The following is a 13,092-nucleotide window of genomic DNA, read 5'->3' as shown; positions in this document are numbered from 1 at the left end:
AGGCAGCATTTACTGGGCAGCTTCACAACCAGTCAGCGATCCCCAGGGGGTGCCCCTGATACAAGGCAGGTTCTGCAGTGGCACTTAGACTCCTGACTGTGACCCCAGTGAGAGTGCCTTTCACGCTAACACCCAGAACACACATTCCCCAAATGTTGCCTGAAATGTCATTTGCCCATATCACATCCTAAGAGTTTCTATGTTCTACTAATGCATTTTTTTGTTTAAAAATAGCACTGTGACTGGATGCAGTGGCTCACGCCTGTCATCCTAGCACTCTGGGAGGCCGAGGCGGGAGGATTGTTTGAGCTCAGGAGTTCGCGACCAGCCTGAGCAAGAGTGAGACCCCGTTTTTACTAAAAATAGAAAAATAAGCTGGGCATGGTGGCACATACCTGTAGTCCCAGCTACTCGGGAGGCTGAGGCAGGAGGATCGCTTGAGCCCAGGAGTTTGACGTTGCTGTGAGCTAGGCTGACGCCACAGCACTCATTCTAGCCAAGGTGACAGAGCGAGACTCTGTCTCAGAAAAAAAACAAAACAAAAAAGAAACAATGTGACCCACCAACTTGATTTCATCAGTGGGTTTGAAAACCGTGGGCTACGTGACTTTGTTGACAGAAACCACTTGGGAGCAGCAAACCAGATGGTAGCAGAGGTGTCTCCGTAAGCTGTGTTGAGGGTGGTGGCTGCCTGGTCGCTGAGGGTGTGGCTCCAGCCCCCTTCTCAGGGGCTCAGGGTTGCAAGTTGTAATAAGTGAACCAGTGTCAGATATTTGTTTTATTTTAATCAGTGTCAGATAATTTGTTTGTCAGAAAATTTGGGTGGAGTTACTTTTGCCTTCCCCTGTTGTTCTTAAATGGATTATTTAACCTTATTTTTTTTGTTAAATAAAGTTAAATAATCCATTTGTAGCCCCATGATGCCTGACAAGCCAAGAGTTTGGCTGCCAGACTCTGTGTTCTTAGCACTTGATTTATTTAACATTTGCTAACCAAGTGTATTGTTCTGAGTGCTCCATGGTTAATACTAATTTATTTAATCCTCAGACCAATCCTGGGTGGTCAGTACTGTCTTACTGCTATTTTACTGGTGAGGAAACGGCAGTAAACATAGAGGTTAACTTGCCCAAAGCCACACAGATGGTGGGGGCAGCACCAGGATCGGAATGGAACTATGCTGTTACCACCGTGTGACACTGGACTGTTTCATTCTAGCCTTTACTGCCTTCCTCCGAGTCCCCTCCCCGGCCTCTCTTGGATTCTCAGGCCCAAGGGCAGTGGGCGGTCTCCTGCCAGGGGTGGTGGGTGTGGTGGGTGTGGTGGGCGGGTGGGGGGAGGTCCAGGAGAGGGGGAGGTCCAGGAGAGAGGGAGGAGGAAGAAGGGGAGGAGCAAGGCTTGAGGCTGTGGGGGCCAGAAGGACACAAGACAGCCTGGTTTCTTAGGTTCCTCCTGAAGTGAGGAACATTTCAGGGGTCCCTTGGTATTTGCTTTGTCAAGGCATCCTCAGGTGGTGGCCATGTGTGCATGGTTGCCACCGCAGGAAACCTGTTGCTTCTGGGGATAACAAAGCGATGGAAATGCCCAAGGGAAAAGCACCATGTCGTTAAACACTAGAAGTCGGCTAACAGAGTTTGGAGATTTAGACATAACTCCAAAAAGGTGGCCTTCCACCCTGATGCTTCTGCTGCTGCACCCTGCTTCTGCCTCCACTTGTGCCCCCGCCCCTTCCTCCCCTACCTCCTGCTGTCCTTGCTCGTTCTTGCTCTTGTTCCTGCTCTCTTCATGGCCCCGAGAGCTCAGGACAGCCATCCTGCCTTCCCTCCAGCCTTCCCTCCGCAGTCCCTTGGCCTTTGAGTCCTTTCTTACCTGGGTCACTCTGGTGGGATCTCATTTGTGGATGAGTTGCCCCCAATGTAGACAAATGTCTTGGATGAAGTCCCTGGCCCTACGAGTTTTGGGTTGTGGAGGGAACTGAGGCAGAGCTCAGGGCAGGACAGGAAGTGGGATTGGAGGGCATTTGGAGTGTTAGACACAAAGCACCCCTTTTAAAATGTATTGGTTTTTCTTATTACATGTTCATTTTAGGAAACCAAAACACAATAACATCCATACTCCACACTCTCCCTTGTGTGTTACACCTTGGTTGTGTATCTGCCAGACTTCTTCCTCATATATATGCATAAATAGATAAAATATTTATTAGTAAAACCCATAAAGACATGTAAATACTTGTTTTGCTCACAAGTTTATAGGACTTATATAAATTTATATAATATATAAGCTTGCCCTCTTTTTTAAATATCTTTAACAAGAGTGGGATTTCAGACTTCCTGATGGGATCTCTGTAGATAGAGGTCACCGGTTTGCCACCAGAGGGGTCCTTGAACTTCCATCTGTTCTCCCACCCACCCACCTTCTAGGCCTGGTCAAGTCGCAGAGAGTTTATACTTGGGGCCAAGGTCAGGGGCCACATCTGTCCCGAGGCAGGGAAACCAGTCCTGAAGGTTGAAGTCCGTGTGAGGGCTGGCTCCTGCTTTGGGGCCACCACCCGTGTGGCTGATTCAGGACTACTCAGTCGTCCTGCCAGAGCCCCTTCCTGTGAGGTGGGGCTAACAGAACCTCCTCCTGGGCTGGTTGTGAAGATTAACTACTAATAATATGTGTGGAAGCAACATTAACAAAATCCTATGGGGATCCTTACCTCCATTGCTTTCCTTTCCCTAGTGTTCACCTGGGTTCCCCCACACTTATGCACCCTGCACAAATGTCCAAGGATAGGGGGGTGGTCATGGAGGTGGCTAGAGAGGAGACCTGGCAGTTTTGAGGCTGTTACACTTCCCCTACTGCCTCCCTTGGCTACCTTGATCCTAGGGCCTACCTGCATCCTAGGGCCTGGCAGGAATGAGAGTAGATAGTGTAGGGTTGGCATGGTGGTTCCCGATGCCCTCAGGCCCCTGACACCTTCTTATGTCTCGCCTCACCCTCCTTTTTGAGAGGATTTCATGGCAGGTGTCACTTCTGGGCTGCAGGAGCTCCAGCCATCACACTCACATTTTAGGCAGGAAGAAAGAAGAAGGAAGAAGTGAAAAAGGTAGATGCCAGCTGTCTTCTCCTCTCCTGGAAGCCCACAGAGGCTCCTAATCACAGATCCCTGGCCAGGACTGATCAGACAGGCCCAAGTGTCAGCAAAAGAACCGGGAGAAAGACATTTTTCAGCTGAATTAAATTAGGATTTCTGTTGCCTCAGCAACAGAATAGAAGAAGGAAGTGATTGTGTGGGCAACTACAGGAAGCTCTGCCACACATTGGGCCTGGAAGACCAAGCATGTGACAATGGCAAGCAGGATTTGGAGAGGGCAGGATGATGGGAAAATTTCAGGTAGTACATTAGGAACCGTGACCTGGAGAGGGGAAGAATCAAACTTCCGGTGGGCCCCTAACCCTAGTGGGTTGTGTGAGAAATCCATCGTACTGTGCTCCAGGGGGCTAGGCTTTCGCAGGATCACACATGACAACAGAAGTTCTTAAAGGCCACAGCCCCAGAAATGCTGATTGACAAGGACAGATGGACCAGGAACTAAGTCTCCTCTTTTGTCTCTTTTGTCTTCCACCGTCTTCAACACAGGGCTCCCAGCTCCTAGCCAAAATGGTGCCCTGGTTCCAGCCTCCAGGAAGGGGGAAAGGGAAGGGAAGGCAAGCCTCTTTATTTAGAGGATGAAACCAGTGTACACAGAAATCGTCTTCCCTCACGTTGCACTCGCGAGGACTCAGTCTGGTTCCCGTGCTCAGGAGGGAATTGGGAAGTGGAGCCTCATTTGGCAGCCATGTGTTCAGCTAAAACTTCTCTCAGCGCACCCATGAGAAGAGGAGGATGGTTGGTGAGATAAAGCTGTCTCTGGGCACGGGTAGTGTGGCAAAATCTGTCAGAAGGCTCCCTTAGAAATAATGTTTGCTTACTTTTCAAAGTTTCTATTAAGAAAAAGGGAAATCCCATCAGGACTAGGAATAGGTGAGCGGTGATCAGGCCTCACCAAGGGTCCCTGATGACTTCCCTGAGGAAGGCAACAAGAGCACCCACAGTAGGAACAGCTGCCTTGCCCCTGAATGAACGGAAGGGAGGTGTGTGAACTCCAAGCAAGTTCATAATGGGATACAGCTTCTGTCGCGTCTGCTGAAGCACTCCCACCTGGGGCCTTGAGCTACACGGAGCTGCCATGGAAAAGTCTAACTGTCCTAAGACTGCCTTGCTGGGGAGGCCAGCATGTTCTGTGGCCCTGTGAGGAGCTGCCTTGGATGTCCAGTCCTGTGAAGTCTTTGGGTGTCCGCAGACCCAGCCAACATCTGATGGCAACTGTGTGGGACATCCAAGTAACTATTGCCCAGCCAAGCCCTTCTTGAATCTCAGACCCACAAATGATGGCCAAAATGAAATGGTTATTTTAAGCTATTAAGTTCTGAGGTAATTTGATAACCAACAATAGTAACCCAAACTCTTGGATACTGTTTTGTCATTGAAATGTTGGAGGATTTTATGTAACCAGAAAGGAATGTTTAAACAAACATTGTGAGAATAAGAATTTTTAAACATTTACTCATCGGTACCCCTCGGGTGAGGATAGTGTTATCTAGGAGGCTGGTTCTATTATTTAGGTAGAATTTGTCCTTGAATTAAAGAATGTCAATATCTTTTTACTTCCCAAAACTTTTTTCAATTTTATATTCTAAATATTCTCCTCATTTTTATTATGAAAATTTCCAAACCCACAGGGAAATTGAAAGACTAGTAGCAAGAAGACCTATATTCCTTCCACTGACATGATAAAATATTTTGCCATATGGCAACTGCATAGTGTATGGTATGTACCATTTGATAGAAAGTTGCAGAATTAATCTTATTTTAAAATAATTTTTTCTTACTCATATAGATAATATGTGATCATTGTATAATTACCTAAAAATATAGAAAAATGAAAAGAAAATAAAATTTATACCTAACTCCACTGCCCCCATTAACTAACTCTGGTTCTCCGCTTGCCGAGCAAGTTTCAGATCTGGATTTAGTCTTCCTTAGGCTGGGGTGTCCCCTACTGACTGCTGTGTGAATTGTCAGGTGCTGGGCTTTTCATTGACCGTCTCTTGTGGATTTGGGCTGGATTGATTCCTCATACTCCTTACAGATGGATGAATCAAGAAGGCTGAGTTTTGTAACTGCAGAATAGAGCCTGAGGGCCTCACACCTGAGGTTTCTTTATCAAAGACTTGGGTGAGGCCTCACCTGAAACAGCTAGTCTGACTTCCCTGTCCTTGGCATATTGCTTCCCTGAACTGGAGCCAGCAGTGACGCACTCCTGGCTTCAGCTCCATCTGTAGCAGTTAGGTGTGTGCCCTAGGTAGGTGGCACACACATGAGGTTCCAACACGTCTCTTCCCCAACTGAATTGATGTCCCTAATTTTTCCTAGGTTTTTTTCTTCCTTCAGTTCATCCTTCTTCTCCCTTTTCTCCAATCACATCTTGTCTTGTTTGTACCTTCCACCTCCTAGGGCCTCTGGCATAATTCACTTCACTCCGGCTCTTTTTGCAAGCTATCAACTTATGCCTCATTACAAATTAGCATTTCCAAGTATGCACATGTGTAAAACGAAGCCTCTATAATTTATATAAAAAGGATGTAATTTCTTTCTGTTTCTTTGCCTCACAAAATTAGGGGCGATGAGGAAGATCCCATTTGTGTCTCTCCGAGGCCGTGACTTGGCGGGACTCGAGGTGGGCAGTGACACTCCCGTTGTATTCTGGCTGCTGCTTCAGGAGGGCTGGAGAGCGAACACATGGAGCTCATGCTGAGTTAATTTGGTGCCTCCACTTGGTGGCAGACAGGAACTGAAGTGATTTTGCACTTAAGTGAGTAATTGTAGTCTAAAAACTTCAAGGTTTACTGTTACACCCCTTCTGTCAGGAGAAAGGAAGAGGAAATGGTTTGGCTTTGAGGCAAGCATGTGGGGAGCCAGCGTGAAGGAGGAGTGAGGTGTTTGAACACATTTCAAAAAGTGGAAGCATCGATCTAGAGCGGGCTGAAGTCCAATGAAGAGATGGAATTGTGTAGCTCTCAGCTTTTTTGGCCAACAGTTTTGTCTCCTTGCCTCATTTTTTCTTACCTCAGACAGCTCCTTCTCAAAGAGCTTCCAGAACCTCATGCCATGGAATGTTAAACAGCCTCAAACCCTCTTTTCATTCGGTACATTCAGAGAACCATGATGTGACATTAGTAATAGGACCAGTTCACACTGAAATGCAGTAGTGGAGCTCAGTGGACTTCATTAGGATGATGATGGGATAGTGTTGAGATGATAGGAAGTTTAGTGGAGGTATATGAGCAGTTTTATCAGTAAGATGGGGCTGGATTCTTATCTGCCATATTTAGTTATATTAGTATTATTAATATTCTCACTTCTAGATCAAAATGGCAAGTGGAATAATGCTCTGAAAGTATTGTCTCCTTCAAACACATGATAACAAAATATTAAATATAAAACAAATGTAAAGAAACATCTTTAATTAAATATAGATAAATATATCTGGAACAGAAAAAGAAGAGAAAAATAGTGAATGAGACCATGGCTGATTTGTCTGGCACCTATTTTCCCCATGTATGGACTGGTCATTATAAAATTAGTTTCTGAATGGTAAAATAGTCCTAAATGCTATAATTAGAGGTCCCAAATATCCAGCATTACTTCAGATAATTAATTTGTAACATCCATCATAAATGCTGATTCTGGATTGCCAGCCTAGATGGCTGAGGGGAGGCAGTAAAAGACCTAATAGAAAAGTGGTGCGAGCCCAAGAATAAACTGGGAGGAGGCAGGGAGAGAGAGAGGAAAGAGGAAAGAGGTATGAGAAAGAAAACAGAAAACCGAAAGTTCCAAATGAAAATGAGTGTGCCAAACAATATTCCAAAACACAGATATCTAATGCTAAGATTGATAACAAATCAAATAAAAAAATAAAAACATGAGCTCACTATTGAACCAGAGAAAAAGACTTTAAAAAGTGTATTAAAGATATTTTTGAAAGATAAGGGATCCCAACCATGTGAATATACTTAACACTATTTAACTGTACACTTAAATGGTTAGGATGGTAAATTTTATGTTAGGTGTATTTTACCGCAATTAAAAAAAAAAAAAAAGACAAAAGAAGCCACAGTGCCTTCTTTTCCATAAAGCCAAAATAGAACAAGAAGTTATTAAACAAGTAGAAATGAAACAAGAATAAGTTAGCTAAAAAGAACCTATATAAAATCTTGGAAATAAGGTATATTCTTTTTGAAACAAAAATGCAACACAAGAAAAAAAACAACACTGATGGGATAGTTCTAAGAGTACATTAACTGCTGTGTTGATTAATAAGGAGAGCTCCCAGAACACAGAACAGAGAGATTAAGGAATCCTGGGAAGGAAAACAGCAGATAAGATGCAGATTAGATGAGAGGGCCTAGCAGCCATCTAACAGGCACTCCAGAAGAAGGGAATTGAAGGAATAGTAAAGGCAATAATTTAGAAAGAAAATCCTTGCAAATATCCCAAATTATAGAAAAACAAATGTGACAGTTCGACTAATAGTAGACTTCGCATCAATGACACAGGTTCCAGAAGACAGTGGCCTGACAACTTCAAAATCCTGGAAGGGCGATTCTGTGCTCAGGCGACACAGCCGGAGCCCGCACGTGGGAGCTGAGCCGCGTGGCCTCTGAGCAGGTGCTGCCGGGGACTCCCGTCCCGCCTTCCCCGGAAGCCCCGGCCAGAGAGCTGTCCCAGCCGCGCCCTTTCTTCCTCAGCCCTTTCTCCTCCCTCTTGCTCAGTTCGCCAGAGTCTGAGCCGACACGCCGGGGATGCCCAAACCCCGCTGCTCCCGCCCGTGGCAAATGCCTGTTCCCCACCCACCCCGGCCTTGCTGCCTCTCTCTGGCCTCTTGGCCAAGAAACAGATGCTCATTTGGAGGGTTGGATTGGATGCTGCTGGCAAGACGACCATTCTGTACTACCTGAAGTTAGGGGAGACAGTCGCCACCATTGCTGCCTTTGGTTTCTAGCATGCACACAGTGGAATATAAGAACATTCGTCAGAGGATACTAGAGGCTGGGAAGGGGAGCAGGGCTGGGCGGGGAACAGGGAGAGATTTGCTAAAGGATATAAAATTATAGCTAGATAGGAGGTGTAAGTTCCAGTGATACCACTGTAGGATGACTAAAGTTAACAATAATATATAGTTTCAAATACCTAGGAGGAGGATATTGAACGTTCATTCTCAGTACGAAGGAGTGACAAATGTTTGACATAATGGGTGTGCTGATTACCCTGTGTACCATACGTTATATATATCAAAACATCACTCTGTACCCTACGAATATGTACAATTCCTATTTGTAAACTTAAAAAATTAAGTTAAAAATTGATTATTTTTTAAAAGAAAGAAAATTTATTTCACAGTATGGGATTTTGGTGGTCAAGATAAAATTAGGCCTCTCTGGAGGCGTTACTTCCAGAACACTCAGAGTCTTATTTCTGTGGTAGATGGCAATGATCATTCAAGACTGCAGGAAGGTGCAGAAGAGCTGCAGAAAATGCTTCAGGAAGATGAGTTGTGAGATGCAGTGCTGCTGCGTTTTTGCACGCAGACAGAATTTGCTGAATGCTGTGGCCATCAATGAAATGACAGGTAAATAAGGTTTTCGGTTTCTTTGTAACAGAACATGGTAAGTTCGAGCCACTTACTTGTGTTACACAAGGAAGTGGTCTGTATGAGGGACACGACTTGTCGTCAAATGAGCTTTCAAAATATTAAATGAAACTAGATATCTAACCAAGGATGTGTTTGACAGAATTGGTACAGGCTTATTATGACAAAATTAGTTTGCGTCTTGGTTATTAAACAGTATCTGGAACTGGTTTGGGCAGAATATTATAGCAGTTAAACTTATTTTGTTGCCCATTATTGCTTACCAAGTATAATGTTGCTATTTAGCAATATGCTTGATTTTTCTTTGTTTATTTTTTAGAGACTCATTCTCACTCTCTCACCCAGGCTGGAGTACAGTGGTGTGATCACAGCTCACTGTAATCCAGAACTCCCGGGTTCAAGGGATCCTCCTGCCTCCAGCCTCCTGAGACCACTGCACCCAGCTAATGCTTTTTATTTTTTGTAGAGATGGGGGTCTCGTTATGTTGCCCAGGCTGGTCTTGAACTCTTGGCTTCAAGCGATCCTCCCACCTTGGCCTCCCTAAGTGCTGGGATTATAGGTGTGAGTCACCATACCTGGCCAACAGTATGTTTGGTTTTAAAGAAATTCTCCTCAAGAAAAAAGTGTCCTCTTTTAATTTTACTTCCCTTAAGCCTAAATGCCTGGACATAGCTATTTGACACCTTTAAATAACTTTGTTTTGAATTTCTTTGAGCCCACAACAAATAATGTTTTAGAGTTATCCCCTTGCTACTTTACTAACACATTTATCATTTCTGGGGCAGTCTGCTGATTTAAAAAATGAAGCATTCCATATGTGTTCATTTCTCTTCCTTGACAAAAAGATTTTCTAATACTGCTTGTACCAACCAGGGAATGCTCCAAAACACCATTCAACTCTCTTGCCCTGAGGAAGTTATTTTTCTCTGCATTATTGATTCCTGGCTTCCATCAGTCAAACTTACCTTGGTGTGGCTTGGCTTTTATAGTTAATTAGTTCTGTGCTGGTTGCAAAGAGTTCATATTGAGATAGTTTTAAATACTCACCACATTGTTTTGCTTTATGCTGTATCTTTTTATGTTGTATATTGCTTTTGGTATCAGCCTGACTCTGCCCAGTATATGATAGCTCTGCTGACGTTTTATTATTTATTCGTGAACATACCTTCATTAAAGTTTTTTGAAAACTCATCAAACTCAATGAATAAGTTTTCTTCGTAACCCACTTGAAATTATCTCTAAAACATGATTTAAAAAATACAAAAGGAGTTTGGAGAATTAGCTATTTTTTTTTATTTCAGCATATTATGGGGGTACAAAAGTTTAGGTTATGTATATTGCCCATGCCCCCCCCCCGCCCCGCCACCCGAGTCAGAGCTTCAACTGTGTCCATCCCCCAGACAGTGTGCATCGCACTCATTATGTATGTACACTCATTATGTATGTATACACTTATTCCCCCCCCCCACATCTGCCCGACACCCAATTGGTGTTATTCCCAAATGTGCACTTAGGTGATGATCAGGGAAACCAATCTGATGGTGAGTACATGTGGTGCTTATTTTTCCATTCTTGGGATACTTCACTTAGTAGAATGGGTTCCAACTCTATCCAGGAGAACATGAGAGACTCTATATCACCACCCACCCTGAATGCGCCTGATCTCATCTGATCTCGGAAGCTAAGCAGGGTCGGGCCTGGTTAGTACTTGGATGGGAGAATTAGCTATTAATAAATTTTATATTCAGCCAAATTTTCATTTGTAAGCGAAGATAAAATAAAGACATTTTCAGCTGTATAAAATGTAAGAGAGTTTATCATCCACATATTCTCAATAAAAGAATTATTGCAGGTTGTGCTTCAGCAAGAAGACATAAGGTAAATACCTTCTTACAGAGAGAAGGCATGGGATAAAAAATGGTGAGCACAGTTATTAATAAATTGAGTAAATTTAATTGACTAATGTATGTAAAAATCATTATTTTTTTGTGTTTAAATAATGAGTGAAGCTAACAAGAATAAATAAGAAGATGGCTGGCTAGAGGTGCCTAACAGTTGTCCCTCCCACCCACCCTCAAAAAAGGACCCAAACAACAAGTACCACATTTCTACCAGAGTATCTGAAAGAGAGTGCTAGAGTACAACAGGGGAATGACAGAGACCCTGTGGAGCAGGGGTACCCAACCTATGGTGAGTTGTATGGTTATTTTTTCATTATATATTATAATGTAATGACAATAGAAATAAAGTGCACAATAAATGTAATGCACTTGAATCATCCTGAAACCACCCTCCACCTACTGCTGGTGCATGGAAACATTGTCTTCCATGAAAACAGTCCCTGGTGCCAATTAGGTTGGGGACTGCTGCTGTGGAGCACTGGGACTCAGATGGCTGCATAAAAAAGGGAATTAAAAACCCTGCCTTTGACACCCCATTTCCCCAGTTGGGATCAGATCAAAACCAGGAGGGACTCTCCCTGTGAGGAAAAGGTAAGCAGAAGGCAGACTGTAGCCCCATTAAATCTGTGAATACCTACAGTCTTTATTGTTGGAGAACTCTGCAGTCCTCACAGGCCCTGAGCCCAGTCTAGGGAGCTGCCTGGAGTTCACAAAGCTGCCTTACTCCAAAGAAGGAGCCCATGCTCAAATGGGATTCATCTCAGGAATGCAAGGGTAGTTCAACATACACAAATCAATAAACATGCTATATTACATTAATAGAACAGAGGCAAAAATCATATTATTAATATTATCTAATAGATTATATCCTTGAAGGGTGGATCCTTTCATCGTTAAAACATGTGAAAGTAGAGGTTCAGTGGAAACCCACAATGAGAGCGACAAAAGTCAATACCCTGAGGGAAACCTTCCTCTCCAATCCACAAAGCTTCTTTGTTTTTCGCTTTTTCCCCTCTCTTTCTCTGTCTTCCCATCTCTTGGACCCAGACGTGGGTGTAGTTACAGAAGTGCATGGTAGAGTATGAAAACCAAAGCACTACATTTCTAGCTGGAGGACAAAAATGGGGAGCCCCAGGGAGCTAGAAAGTACTGGGGAAATGAGAGAGACAGAGAGAGGAGAGAGAGAGAGAGAGAGAGAGAGAGAGAGAGAGAGAGAGGGAGGGAGGGAGGGAGGGAGAGGGAGACGGAGAGGGAGGGAGAGGGAGAGGGAGGGAGACAGAGAGAGAAAGAAAGAAAGAGACATTCTGGGAGGTGACCCCATAAATTTTTCATGAACTCCTGAACTCACCTTGAGCTGAACACTCATAGATTTGATCATAACTAGCACGGCAACTACCTTGAGTACTCAACTGATAGTACTGCTTAATTCATAGGCTAACCACTTTGATGGTATCCAAGTGGAGCAGACCAGAACAGTAACACAAAATCTTTGAAAATTGACATTGGAACCATAAACCACAGAAGACACGTTGGAATTTGTGGCTTGAAACTAACAAGATCAATTACTTACTAAGGCAAAACTGTTAACATTCTTCATGAGACCCACAATCTCAACATAATATTAAAATTATTCAAGACACAATTCAAAGTTACTTCAGATACAAGGAACCAGAAACATCTCAACTCACATGGGGAAAGATAATCAACAGATTCCAATGACAAGATTTGGAATTATGTGACAAAGGGTTTAAAGCAGCTTCTATACAAATACTCCAATAAGTAATTATGAGCACTTTTGAAACAAGTGGAAAAATATGTCTCAGAAAAAATATAGAAGATATAGTGAGCCAAATGGAAATTTTAGAACTGAAAATTATAGCAACAACAAAAATACCTCACTGGATGGGCCCAATGGCAGCATGGAGATAACAGAGGAAAAAGAACTGAAAATAGATCAATAGAAAGTATCTAATCTGAACAACAGAGGAAAAAAATAGATTTTTAAAATAAAGCCAGAAGGATCTGTGGAATAATAATAAGAGATCTATTGTTTATGATGTCAGAAACACAGAAGAAGAAGAGAAAGAGTATAATGTTGAAAAAAAAAACATGAGGAAATAATGGCTGACAATTTCCTAAGTTTGGCAAATGATATAAACCTACAGATTCAAGAGGCTTTTTGATCCCCATACAGGGTAAACTCCCCCAAATCTATGCCCTGAACATATAATAATCAAACTTTGAAACTATTGACCCAGAATACTATATCCAATAAAAATATGCCTCAGGAATTAAGATAAATAAAACCTCGAAAAGATGGCGGAGTGGTGGTGACCTCCTGGATTCGTGCTCCCGGAGAGGAAGGCATGGATCTCAGTCTGCCACAACTCTAGAGGATCGCTCCCCTACAAGAACAGCGGTGTGAACCCACGGAGAATCAGCATGGGACACA

At 43.4% G+C, this 13,092-nt stretch overlaps 1 pseudogene; it reads left to right on the top strand.

Annotated features, from left to right (window-relative positions):
- The first annotated feature begins 7,982 nt into the window (after positions 1-7,982).
- Positions 7,983-8,843, top strand: LOC123623615 (annotated as a pseudogene).
- Positions 8,844-13,092: the final 4,249 nt, after the last annotated feature.

The sequence above is a fragment of the Lemur catta genome, chromosome 18 (assembly GCF_020740605.2).
Source record: "Lemur catta isolate mLemCat1 chromosome 18, mLemCat1.pri, whole genome shotgun sequence".
Taxonomy (NCBI): domain Eukaryota; kingdom Metazoa; phylum Chordata; class Mammalia; order Primates; family Lemuridae; genus Lemur; species Lemur catta.
The sequence above is the reverse complement of the archived record's forward strand: the minus strand, read 5'-3'. Positions and strand labels throughout refer to the sequence as shown.